Source organism: Dreissena polymorpha, chromosome 2, assembly GCF_020536995.1.
Source record: "Dreissena polymorpha isolate Duluth1 chromosome 2, UMN_Dpol_1.0, whole genome shotgun sequence".
In the NCBI taxonomy this organism is placed as follows: Eukaryota; Metazoa; Mollusca; class Bivalvia; order Myida; family Dreissenidae; genus Dreissena; species Dreissena polymorpha.
In genome coordinates this window covers 51454868-51469402 of record NC_068356.1, presented here as the reverse complement: position 1 = coordinate 51469402, position 14535 = coordinate 51454868, and the positions used below count along the sequence as shown (strand labels likewise).

Here is a 14535-nt window from a genome sequence, read left to right as displayed (position 1 = left end):
TGGGACACATCTTTCATTGGACGAGCGTATTTAAATTTAGATTGATACAATACGATCTTACAAAAAAACGTTTTATTGCATCATACGCCTTCATGTAAAAAGCGTTTTTCTTCTGGAAATTGTGCTATTAATGAATAATATTATCAAAACATTTTTTTCACACGTAAAGCGTTGTAAAAAATTGATATACAATTCAAAACAAATATACCATAAGTATTAATGTTCCGTTAAATTCCCAAATGAGAATAAAAATTTATAATCCGAAACACACTTCCGATGTTTTAATGTTAACACGACGTTTACAAATGCTTTCAATATAGTCATCATGTATATTTCCCGACAAAAGAGCGCGAAAATTATGCGGCAATGTACATGGTCAAGGTATACGAGTGTGCAAGTATTGATTTTTTATACAAACTGCGAAGCGCAGAGAACATTGAATTCTGTTGATTTCGGTTAAATGTTTCTTTGGTATTTTTAAAACAGTTATATCGCCAACAATTTGATATTTCTTTTAAAGTCAATTCAAATCAAACACGCCGTATCCGTATCGTTACTGATAGAAGTAAAACATAATACCTTGACTTGTATAGTTTTTTTGTTGTGAGAGACCATCTGAGTAAACGCCGAAAAATATATCCAAACTGTTATTTTTTGTCAATGCCCTTTGATCCATTATCGCACTTAATTGACAGCGCCATCCTGTTGTTCCTGTGATTGTCAAATCTTTTCACAGTTTGAACACGTACAAAGAGTGCCAATTAGACACTTGAACAAACACTATCACCCGCTGGACAGTACACACTAAATAATCAAATGTTGAGGGTTTTTTGTTTTTGGCGTGAAAACCCAGAGAAATGCATGTACATTATACATCATCATAAATTTATTGAACTCTGCGAACGCTAAGTGCTACGTTGATATACTCGTGTTTTTTTTTCAGCAAATCAAACACAATGTTTAAATGCTTTAATATATAGGCAATGATGTAATAACAACAAATTATTTACCACGATGTCATAATAACATGTACTTAAAAATAGAACAGTAATGTATTTCCGATTTCCGGCTTATCAAGCATTGTGAATGTATGTACAACGCTCGGAAAGTAACGCGAGTAACACAAGTTATCCGCATTGGAGCCTGAAACAGAAAATAAATAAGTATAGCATATTTTAGTCCAAATAATTAGATGTAATCTACCGATTACATTTAACCTTTAAATGAAAGTGTTACTTAAACATTTTCCCGTGTCTTAAGGCGCGAATATTTTGCTAAACACTGTTAACAAAAGGGCTAGATCTACACGTTATAATTCTTAATGAAATGCAAAAATTAGTATTAACATAATTAATAGTGTCAATTAACACACACGGTAAGATCAAAGTTTAAATGGAAAACTTATATCATATTTCTCGTAAATTACCAAATTATTAGTTTCGTCGAAATCAAATGCCATGTAGAGAAACAAGGTATTTATAACCGACCAATGAAGAAACACTATGCAACTTTCAATTTACACAGTACTACGCTACATGTATATTGGAACAATATGGAATTTGAACAGTGGTAGTGTATTCGGGCCTGGAATATAATTGATTGTAAGTTATAATAAACATTCTGCTTATGCAATTAGTTAAATAATGTTTACATGTTATGTTAAATAATTATTGCATGATCATTCTTCTGCGCTGTTATATTAATTTGGAGCCGTTAAAGCTTCCGACATAACTTCATCATGTTCATGTGGAACGGGAGTATTTTAGCTAAATACGCCTATTGCATACAACAACAACAAAAGCTTTATTATTGCAATGTATACACCCTTTCAGTTATTCGCTTTTACTAGTGTTAGAGTTGTGTCCCTTAGCCGGATGTGACGTCAACGGGGGATAGAAATTCGCCAGAGAAAATAAAATTTTACAGTGTCGCTGAAGAAATCAACGTCTTTAGCACAATATATGCGTAAGTTGCACACATGTTTTATTTTTATTATTTTATTGACGCATATTAAAGCTATCGCTTGTTGTATATTTACTTTTAAGTACGATGAAGTGAGAAAAAATGCATTAAACATTCCGTTTTGTCAAGACACATTTCATGTTCGTACATATACCATTACACCTGGATTGGAACCTAAAAGTAAATATTGTATAAAAATGCCAAATTTTGAAAGCAAAGCGAATTACGAGTTATTTTCAGAAAGTTTATATTTGTAATCATGATTTTATCATAGGAATTATATGATTTCGGGGCTTTTTTTTATTCTTAAATAGAACTAGAAAGTAGAAGAATGTGAATGAAAACCAATCAGGAGAACGGGTCATTTAACTTTCATGTTTTTTACACCAAAATCTCTATATTTATAAACTTTCAAAACCGAAACTATCCTTTGTTTCTTTGAGTGTTTGACTGAAGTGTTGAAATAATATAAAAATCAGCTGCAAAAAAAGCATTATATGTGGGTTTTTTTCAGGAATCATCCCAAATGCTATGTTCAGAAACAGTGAAGTACCATGGCTGAACCAGATCCTGTAACAGAAAAGAAACTACAACAGTACACGACTGTGATTGTCATAAGGTTTGTTTTTTTGTTTAAAATGTGAATTCACTATAATAAATACTCCTAAGTTTATTATTAATATAATTATGCAAATACATACACATTGGTGGCATGAATATATCCGGACATAGTCATGTACCATAAATACACTCTAATAAATATTGACTCGGTACAGAGACCCAACATGAAAGCATACAAGTTCAGCTGTCAGGTTTTAAGCATTATTGCCACTTAAAAAAAAAACATGTAACTTACACTACATTCAGTATCGATCATATTTATTTCAAACCATTTTCTAAAAAAATAATATGATGAATTTTGTATGTTGTATAAGTAACATGATTTTTTTCTAAAGAAGCAATAATGCTTAAAACCTGCCTTTTTATTTTTTGTAGCTGTATGCCAAGGATGTCCCTGGCGCTGTTTTACCGCAACTTCAACCAGAAAGATGCAAAGTTACAGAGTTGCGAATATGGTTGAAATGCCGGGGATAAGCTGTGAAATCGAATGAGACAAAAGCCGAACTTTGCTTGAGGTACTTATTTTATATCGCCTTTTCAGGCCTTTTCCTGGTGTATCTACGGGTCAGTTAAACGGACCCATTCCCTAACCTAAATTGTAATTTGAAAAAAATATTTTTTTAAAAAGAAAGAAGAGGTTATGATTATTTTAACTCAATTATATGTAAATGACATCTAACAAAGTACATTACCATGAATAATATGATTTTTCATCTAATTTGAATGATTGTGAAGGGTTATTTTATAATAGTTTTTCCCAAATCAGTTGATTTTTGGCACGAAAAATTCACGATCCTGCAATTGCTTTTTTCCCAAAATGGCCAGGAAAAAGCCTGCTTTTTATATTAAAAATGCACATTCATGTTGTGAATTTTTTTCTATGTTTCTGTCAACCAGTCTGTTAAAAATAAGTTTTATCTGTTTAGTCAGCCTGACTCGACCACACAGCATATAGTACTTTACAATGTATATAACATGCATAGTGGCACACAGCTTTCTGCTTCAATTAAAATCCCTGACATAATAAGTTACATTACTCTCTTAAGTCTGCATTAGAAATTGGTTGCCACTAGTTAAATTGTCTTTATACATTTTTTGGTCACAAAGAAGGTAGGGGTGGCGTTTATTAGGTGGAAAACAAGTATCTGAAACAGACTCTGGAGTAGTGCTTTTTTTGTAACACCTTAAATCTTAATGTTCTGTTACAAAGTTTAAATCTTTACTTTTATATATTTTCCAGGGTAAAGAAATTCAGTGACAACCAGGATAACATCCTAATTGTGGATCCTTATCCAGACCAGCCATTTGCAGCTAAGCAGAAGTCGTCCTGTATGAACTGTAAAGGACAATCAACAGTGTCAACAGCGGAAGAACATCTTAATTTGGAAGAATGCACATGGACCCAAAGCACCAGACCGATCTTCAAAGACTTTTCTTACATGAACATTCTGGAATGGACCAAAAGTTCTGGTAAAGGTTCAAAACTGGGTGTTGAAAAGCCTATTCAACGAGGCTATGTGTTTTTTCATGACGGTTATGTATTCGACACATGGACATCTGAACGTAACAGTTCAACAATTGTTAGATGCAAGTGTTTCCGCTCCATGAAAAACCTGTAATCAGAAATAAAGAGTATTGAAATAATCTAAATTATATTTGAAAGTATTCAATTTTGTGTTATTTTAGTGTCAGTATTTGTGAGATTCACCTCAAATCACATTTATTCATTCAATATAATCATAGGATCTCAGCTCATTTTGGTGCAATACCTGTATCTGCATGTTTGTAATTTTCAGATTGTGTTTCCTTAAATTAGTTTATGATTTCTAGCTTTCACATATTGTCTTTCATCATTAATCTTACAATTAATGATACTTCATACTGTTTTGTGATGAACTATGCTACTCAAATGTGCTTATCTTGCCTTATTTCTGTTGTAATAAAGCTTATATCATTGATTACAAAGTGTTTTTACTCAAAGGATTACGCAAATCTGTAGCAGAGTCTTAGTGAAATAGTTGCTATGGTGTCTGCTAAGCAATCTGGAGCAACCAGTTTTGATCCCCATTGAGAATCAGTAATTGTTCTTCCCAGGAAACGAACTTAAGTACTGATTTGTCTCAATATGCATTGGACTTTCTTAGTTTTACCTAATATTTCCCAAAAAAAACTAAAATTTCTATTAACAAAATTATTTATTCAGTAGTCATACAATCAAAACAAATTAACAAACATGATTAAAAAGATGTATATACAATTTTTATGTAAAGGCCACACACCTTATTTGGCATAGTAAATTTAAGTATGAGTGACATATTTTATCTATGCCAATTAGAATATATCTGGTGGTTACAAGGTAGAAATCCATCTTTTTTGCACTTTACAACTTAAAAATAATCACGTTTGTCGAAATGGATGTGTACGTCTGGAAATCCTACTTTCGGTTTTAAAAGCAGTACTGTTTGAAAAAAAAAATAACTTGCTATTAAACTAGGCTATAGATTTAATTTTATTATGCCAACTAGAATATAATCTGGTGGTAACAAGGTAGAAAGCCATCTTTTTTTGCGCTTTAAAAAGTTAAAAATAATCGTGTTTAATATAGAAATCCTTCTTTCAGTTTTAAAAGCAGTTATTCCTGTTTGAAAAATAATAAATTACTTGCTAACTAGACTATAGATTTAATGAATATTTTGCACACTTTCAAATTGCATCTATATGAACATGTACTTTATTTCAAGGTGTGTAGCTTTAAGTACTCTTTAAGCATTAATCTGTAACTAAATCAATGCTTATATCAAGATAATTATCAAAAACTTTATACAAAGCCAAAAAATGTACAAATATTACATGAACAGCCAATGGTTTTTCATTAGCCTACATGTAGTATGATGTACACGAACAACAAATGTTCATATAAATGGTATGTATGTTAAACACCAGGACATGGTATAATTGGGTCTTGGAAAAGAGTGAGCAATGAGCAAACTGTCCAAATTTGATTAATTATCCCAAACAGAGAAACCAGAATGATCAAATATGTGAAAACTTTTAATCTTGTTAATTGCACGTTCCACTTGAATTCGCTTCAACAGATGTGGTTTGTCCTTCCAGCAGTCGAATAGTGTAGGGATGGCTCCTGGTTTTAGATACCTCCGCTTAGCAAATCCAGATTCATCAAGACAGTCACGTTCAAAATGGAGAAAACAGACAACCGTATTGTGACTTATCTGAAAGAAAAAAAAGAATAAATAAATATTTGTGCTTTTTTTGAATCACATCAACACTATTTTTCTGACATGAAAATGTATAGTACTTAACATGTTTTATTTTTCTTTATACAAAATCATTTAAAGTTTTACTGAAACCACTAACAACTGACCTTAAAATGTCTGTCTTCATCTCTTCGTATTTTATTCAACCAAACAGCTTGAACTGGATCATCTTCAGCTGGAAATGCATGATAGCTGGGCTTTCCATGGCCTTCTAACAATCCTTAGCCAGTGGTGTGACATTTGGGCACACAGCAGATCCTGTTAGACTGAAATTTTATGAAGATCAACTAATAATATTAAAAAAAATCAAGTGAATAACAACTTTACCAATTATTTTGGATCATTAAAATCAGTATAACAAAGTCCACAAACGTGGTTAACAAATAATAAGATGTGTTTTTATCCTATTGGTTAAGAATTTCATTTTATTTGTATTGATATTAATTATTATATGTCTATAAATGTTTTATTCCCAAATGTTATTTAAACAAATCAATTGACTAAACAATTTAATTTACCTTCAACTTCTTCTCGAGTGATACAGTAATGTCTTGAATCTGTTTTCCATCCGGTTTTGAGTCGAATACTGGTGTTGCTGTGTAAAACTGGACAGCATAGTCGTGGTCATTAATCTGTTGAACAAAATTCTGTTTCATAACATTCATGATAACTGATTCATTGTACTTTATTAATACACATTACGCCGGGTATAGCTTAGTACAAGCTCTAATCAAACAAATAGCTTTTTAACAAACCATATGTTGCATTGGATGCCGTTGGCTTTCAATTTAAAAAAATGGTCAATTGGTACAAAAGCACGGTATGACTAAGACCAGTACGAGCGTCCTTTAGTTGCTTCAAAATATAAATGCCAACGAGTGTTCATACCTTGACGAATACGAAATGTCCTTAGATAAAACAAGTCAATATTTCCACCTATTTAATCTATATCAACATTTCTGAACAGGATTTATTTCAGTAAAAAATCCTTCGTTTGAACGTTTCGTCCTCGCGAAAACAATACCGCTGCTTTATCAGCATTATAAACCGAATATCAAAATTGCATAAGAAAATAATAAATTATTAATAATAAGGTCAGTACAAACCTTTTCGTTCATATTTTAAGTCCATTTACACCGTTGAAAACACACATTGTCAAACAGACATCTCTTTGTTTGCTTACAGTCGATAATCGGGTATCCCCGAATGACGTCATTCAGGGGAGATAATTATAATCAGTTAATAACTGAAAGGGTGTATAATGTAAGTGTATACATATATGTTACATGTACATGTAATGTAGTGTAACCCTTAATGTAAATCTCTTAAAAAGGTGAACCACGGCGGTTCGCGGTGATTTGCGGTGATTCGCGCTGATTGCGTAACAGCGAGATACATCGCGCGACGGTCACCGAGACATCACCCAAATTTTCTTGTCGCTCGGAATCACCGCAATTTGTCACGTTGCATCGATTGCGGTGATGCGAGAATCGCGGCAAAAATCACGGGTCGCGTAGTGTATGTTGAAATATAATATTTCTTTGTTTTACTTATTGTATTTAAATAAATATAATGATTGATATTTCTGCCTGATTATTGAATATGGTCCATTTTTTTATGAATGACAAAGAAAATAAGTGCACATGCTTTAAAATGGGTTTTACTTCTATTGTTTTTCAGACTTGAAAAGGATAAGTCGAACGATCTGTAACGTATTTAAGGATTGAAGCTGTGTAAGAACTACATGAACACCATCAAACCACACGGAAGGTGATATGTGGCAAGTTAATTATCAAAACCACAGTGACAGAGACAGGGACCCCGCTTCATTCTGTGATGTTTATGGAAAGCTATTTTAACTAACTATTCAAACATACCATTTAACATGTATTTTTGCATAAGCAAAACAAAGTGTGTGTATTGATATGTGTGTATATTTATGGGTTTTGTATCTATGTTATTGCTAAAATTGATTAGATGAATATAAAATCTGATTATGTGAGTTAATAAAACAGGTGTTTCATAACAAATAACAATGGAAATCCAATGATGCTTGTGTGTGGTCTATTCCAATATCATCTCCATATGAACATCTTCTAATCCAATAATGCTTGTTTGTGGTCTATTCCAATATTATCACCATATGAATATCTTCAGTATATCAAAATAAACACGTCATTAATAATAACATTACTTTATAACTAGCATGCACATGTAACAATAGAAATTAAAGCACCAAATACATAAAGAAGTACATTAGTATTCACAAAGAAATTGTAATCAGTCAATTTATGAATTTGCAAATCTTGCTATTCAAACATATGAATGCTCCAATTGAGTCATAACAAATGATAATCGCCAAAACGTCTTAACTTGTGGGGGTTATTATACCAACAAACATATTGAATTGCATCAATACTTCATTTACTCAAATTTTAATAAAATCTGAATAACTGAAAATAGTTTAAGATGTTTAATGAAAATACTCATTCGCCCCGGTCATGACAGGGCGCTGCAAGATCTTGTTACCACTGCACCAAGTTATTAACATTAAATCATATAATGTTGTTCAATTTGTTGAAATGTCAAATTTTTATGTAATGTTTACTTTGATTGTTTTCTTTCCCTGCAATATTTGCACCCTCTGGTAATAAAACAAACAGTCATTTAAAACTTTGGAACATTTACTATACATGCTTGTATATGACAACTTTTCATTGATCAAGATATCAGTACGTCTCTTGAAGGTGCTTCCAAAAATACTTTAATCTCCCTGAAAAGAACAAAATACATTGGCTGTTGCTATACACATGTGTGCTGGTTTCTCTATTAAAACAGGGACATAGGTCCCTGATTAAAATTGTTTTCTTATGCGTGATTGGCTGTTGCTATATATACTCGTGGACTGGTTTACCACATTAAATAATTATTATCGGAAAATAACATACCTCCAGTTAAAAGAGTGTGCTAGTCCCCAGATTAATCATAAGCTATTTATATAAACTTCGTTTTTTATTTTCGAAAAATATTAAAGTTTCGTTCTCGAAACAAATATAACCACGGAAATATTACTTGTTCCCGGACAAGCCAGCTTTCAAAAACTGCTTGCCCGGAAGGGTAAATTGACGACTCGGACAACTCAGACAGCATATTTCAGAACCCCTGCCTATGTCCCTGTTTTAATAGAGAAACCAGCACACATGTGTTTAGCAACAGCCAATCACGCATAAGAATTTTAAGAAAACACTTTTCGTACATTGCAAATGGCTGCATACATGTTCTAACGACCTTCATTCGATTTTAATATAATAAAACCACTTCAACGTCTAGCCATGACGCTAATCAGACCAATGATAAAATCAGTTCGGCGTCGGAAAAGAAGAGAAAAGCCAAGTATGAATATGATAAACACACGACGCCAAGCGGAAACGAGAATTTTTTGAGTCTTTGCTAATTGATTTTCCTTGGCTTGAAACGTTGCCGATGTGTGTAAATGTAAACTTCGTAAGGAGTTTCCTTTATTAGGGGATAATTATATACTTATAATTAACGGAGATTATTTTATTTCAAGTGAATTGTCTCGTCATGTTGAGATTATTAAATATCCGAGATGGTATTATGTTAGTCGAACTTGTTGACGCTCTCAAATATTAAGCTACTTTTTATATTGGTAATATTTGGAGTTCCAAAGAATTTGGCCCACATAAAAAGTATCTCTAAATTCTTTGCGCGTCTTATAAATAAGACTAGTATCATGTGTGACTTAAACGTGATCTAATTATATGCACATATTGCTTGTATTTTTTGTTCAATTTTCTAGTTAACTATGTTTATAATTTAAAAATTGAAGTTAACAAAAGTGTATGCTTGTATTATTTGCTTTATTAGTAATGACCTTTTCCTTTATCTATCTTAAAAGTACGGACTTCTTTGGTACGGACAAGTGAATTTGTGGGTCCAACTTGTCCGTGGACAATTAGACTCTTAAATATTTCAGAACCCCTGCAAGAACATACATAATTACCTTTACATCTTCCTTAAATCATTTAATATTTGTATTGTAATTATTATAATTCAACAGAGTTTAAGTCAAAACAAGTTTATCTTATCAGCTTATTTTAATTTAAAAAATAATGAACTTTAATCCTCTTTCTGAATTCAAATACAAACTATTCAAATATAATTGTGATATAAGAAAAATGATAAGACAGAAACTAGAACAAAATGCGATTGATCTTTTTCCTACCTTTTGAGCATCATTATTATAATTGTCTCAGTCTGACATGCTACACACTGGTACCATTGTCTCAGTCTAAATTGCTACGTACTGGTATTATTGTCTCAGTCTGACATGTTATTTACTGGTACAATTGTCTTAGTCTGACATTCTATATACTGGTACCATTGTCTCCATCTGACATGCTACGTACAGGTATAATTGTAACAGTCTGACATGCTATGTACTGGTACCATTGTCACGGTCTCAGATGCTACACACTGCATGGTACCATTGTCACAGTCTCAGATGCTACATACTGCATGGAACCATTGTCACAGTCTCACATGCTACATACCGGTATAATTGTCACAGTATGACAAGCTTCTTACTGGTACCATTGTCACAGTCTGACATGCTACGCACTGGTACCATTGTCACAGTTGCAGATGCTACGTTCTGGTACCATTGTAACAGTCTCACATGCTACATACTGGTACTATTGTCACAGTCTAGCATGCCGTGTACTGGTATAATTTTAACAGTCTGACAAGCTACGTAGTGATACCATTGTCACAGTCTCACATGCTAGCCACTGGTATAATTTTCACAGTCAGACAAGCTACGTAGTTGTACGATTGCCACAGTCGCACATGCTCCATACTGGTATAATTATAACAGTCTGACTTGCTACATACTGGTACCATTGTAACAGTCTGACATGTTACATACTGATTACATTGTCACAGTCAAGCATGCTAAAAGCCTATGTACTGGTATTATTGTAACAGTCTGAAAAGCTACGTAGTGATACCATTGTCACAGTCTCACATGCTAGCTACTGGTATAATTTTCACAGTCTGACAAGCTACGTAGTGGTATGATTGCCACAGCCGCACATGCTCCAAACTGGTATAATTATAACAGTCTGACTTGCTACATACTGGTACCAATTTGTCACAGTCTCACATGCAACATACGGATATAATTGTCATCGTATGACAAGCTTATACTGGTACCATTGTCAAAGTCTGACATGCTACGTACTGGTACTTTTGTCACAGTCGCAGATGCTACATTCTGGTACCATTGTAACAGTCTCACATGCTACATACTGGTACTATTGTCACAGTTTAGCATGTCATATACTCGAGTGGTATAATTGTAACAGTCTGACAAGCTACGTAGTGGTACCATTGTCACAGTCTCACATGCTACATACTGGTAAAATTTTCACAGTCTGACAAGCCACGTAGTCCTGGTACCATTGTCAAAGTCGGACATGCTAGATACTGGTACCATTGTCACAGTTGCATATGATTCATACTGGTACCATTGATACAGTCTGACATGCTACATACTGATACCATTGTCACAGTCTAGCATGCTATGTACTAGTATAATTGTAACAGTCTGACATGCTACGTAGTGTTACCATTTTCACAGTCTCAAATGCTACTCACTGGTATAATCTCACAGTCTGACAATCTAAAAGGTGGTACCATTGTCACAGTCTCAAATGCTACCCACTGGTATAATCTCACAGTCTGACAAGCTATATAGTGGTACCATTGTCACAGTCTCAGATGCAACGTACTGGTACCATTGTCTCAGTCTCACATGCTACATTATGGTTAAATTGTCACAGTCTGACATGCTACATATTGGTACCATTGTCACAGTCTAACATAATACATACTGGTAACATTGTCACAGTCTGACATGCTATGTACTGGTACTATTGTCACAGTCTGACATGCCACATACTGGTACCATTGTCACAGTCACAGATGCTACGTAATGGTACCATTGTTACAGTCTGACATGCTACATACTGGTTACATTGTCACAGTCTAGAATGCTATGTGCTGGTATAATTGTAACAGACTGACACGCTACATAGTGGTACCTTTGTTACAGTCACACATGCAGCAATGATGCTACCTACTGTATAATTTTCACAGTCTGACAAGCTATATAGTGGTACCATTGTCACAGTCTCAGATGCTTCGTACCAGTACCATTGTCACAGTCTCAGATGCTATGTACTGGTACCATTGTCTTAGTCTCACATGCTATGTACTGAATAATTGTCACAGTCTGCCATGCTTAATTTGGTACCATTGTCACAGTCTAACATAATACATACCGGTACCGTCTGACATGCCACATAGTGGTATAATTGTAACAGTCTGACAAGTCATGTTGATGAATGATCTTACTTTTGCTGTTATACCCAGTTAAAGCATTTATGGTATCAAATCTTTAGCTATTAATTCTTTTATGTTAAATAACTGCAGACCAAATTGAACAAAGTAACAAGGGAATTATTGTGATGCTAAAATATGTTTGAATACTAGTACATACAGTACAGCTCACGCAAAACCAACAAATTCCGCGTCTACGCCGTGGACAGATTCTTCTGTTAACGTATTTTCGCCGTGTATTAACTCGGCATGATGCCGAGGTACTCGGCGAAATTTCGAGGAGTGACGCCGCGTCGGTTTCTACCTCGGCATCGATTCGCAGAGTCACGCCGCGTACATGCGAGTGCCTCGGCATCATGCCGAAAATACGCTGGTATGTTTACTTCTGTGCGATTGTTAACATTTCTCAATATCTGCATACATTTAATTAAATTCCCATCGGATGTTATCTGTCAAAACAATGATTTCAGTAACTGGATCTATATCAGGTTTAAGTTAACACAGTTAAATCCCGTAGATGATTTCGGAAACGAGACTTGCTTTAAACGTCGAAACGTTATTTATTTTCATAAGATTTGCTGTAATGCATATGAGAACCAAACCAGCATACACAGACGACACAAAATTTAAATAATGTTGACTATTTGATGAAAATGATGGTTTATTTAAAATGATAGTATGGGCATCTAACAGTTTATAGGTGTCTATCGCAACCGTTGTTTATTTTTGGTGTTTTCACTTCATATACACTTATATTTGTTAATGCAGCATCAACATACTAAAACAATATCCTGGAAAGAGAAAAATAATGCATTTGAATAGCAACCGTACTTTCGTTTGACAACTGATCACGCATGTAAAATGTGAACCTAAATTTAGTTCTAGTGCAGATACGTTCATACGACACAAAGACACAATTTTGGTTTACGGATCATTTTGGCTTACAGGACTGGGTGAGTCACGTAAAATATCGAAAATAGAATATATTTTTATAAACAACTTGTAGCAAGATGAGTTGCCGATAATTGGTCAGTACTCACATTTAACTTACTCTTTTGACCTGTTAATTTTTTTTCAGCTCAATTCCCATAATATCACTTCAAAATAAATTACTTTCACTTCGTCCCGATTTTCTGAAAAAGACTTCAGGTGATATACACATGCTCAGTGGGAATACCGCCGTGGATGTCGTGATAAACGGAATTATCGAGTAATAGATAGAGACGTTAAAAGTGACATGGATATGGTAGTCAAAATAACATAGTTCAAATGACGCACAAATTATTATTATTTTGACAAAGTTCGCGTGTCATGTAAATCTTTAGTTCTGCTAGAAATCGCGCGAAAATAAAGATAGTTATAAAGTGTTATCACGTTGTGCGCATGTAAAGCGTGAGCATTTACGTGTACATTGCAATATAAAAACAATGTAGCGCAGATAAATGGATATCGTTATTATGCTCCCCTTCGAAGAAGAGGGGGTATATTGCTTTGCTCATGTCGGTCTGTCGGTCGGTCGGTGTGTCGGTCGGTCTGTCGGTCCGTCGGTCCGTCTGTCGGTCCATCCACCAGGTGGTTGTCAGACGATAACTCAAGAACGCTTGGGCCTAGGATCATGAAACTTCATAGGTACATTGATCATGACTCGCAGATGACCCCTATTGATTTTGAGGTCACTAGGTCAAAGGTCAAGGTCAAGGTGACCAGAAATAGTAAAATGGTTTTTGAATGATAACTCAAGAACGCATACGCCTAGGATCATGAAACTTCATGGGTAGATTGATCATGACTCGCAGATGACCCCTATTGATTTTGAGGTCACTAGGTCAAAGGTCAAGGTCACGGTGACCTGAAATAGTAAAATGGTTTCCGGATGATAACTCAAGAACGCATACGCCTAGGATCATGAAACTTCATAGGTAGATTGATCATGACTTGCAGATGACCACTAGTGATTTTGAGGTCACAAGGTCAAAGGTCAAAGTCACGGTGACCCGAAATAGTAAAATGATTTTCGGATGATAACTCAAGAACGCTTTTGCCTAGGATCATGACTCTTCATAGGTACATTGATCGTGACTCGCAGATGACCCCTTTTGATTTTCAGGTCACTAGGTCAAAGGTCAAGGTCACAGTGACAAAAATCGTATTCACACAATGGCTGCCACTTCAACGGACAGCCCATATTTTTTGTTAATTTCGTTGCACTTGGAAAAAAACGCAATAATCAATAATAATCAAGAGTTAACATAAA

At 34.3% G+C, this 14535-nt stretch overlaps 2 long non-coding RNA genes across 2 annotated transcripts; one reads left to right on the top strand and one right to left on the bottom strand.

Moving 5' to 3' along the window:
• The first annotated feature begins 1819 nt into the window (after window positions 1-1819).
• On the top strand, window positions 1820-4402 carry LOC127867034 (uncharacterized). The gene is made up of 3 exons (XR_008043231.1): window positions 1820-2581; window positions 2959-3098; window positions 3824-4402. It is a non-coding gene; the product is annotated as an uncharacterized LOC127867034 (long non-coding RNA).
• Window positions 4403-5616: 1214 nt separating this feature from the next.
• LOC127867029 (uncharacterized) lies at window positions 5617-7070 on the bottom strand. Its single transcript, XR_008043226.1, has 4 exons — window positions 6965-7070; window positions 6377-6490; window positions 5966-6124; window positions 5617-5813 (listed from the first exon to the last, which is right to left on the bottom strand). It is a non-coding gene; the product is annotated as an uncharacterized LOC127867029 (long non-coding RNA).
• Window positions 7071-14535: the final 7465 nt, after the last annotated feature.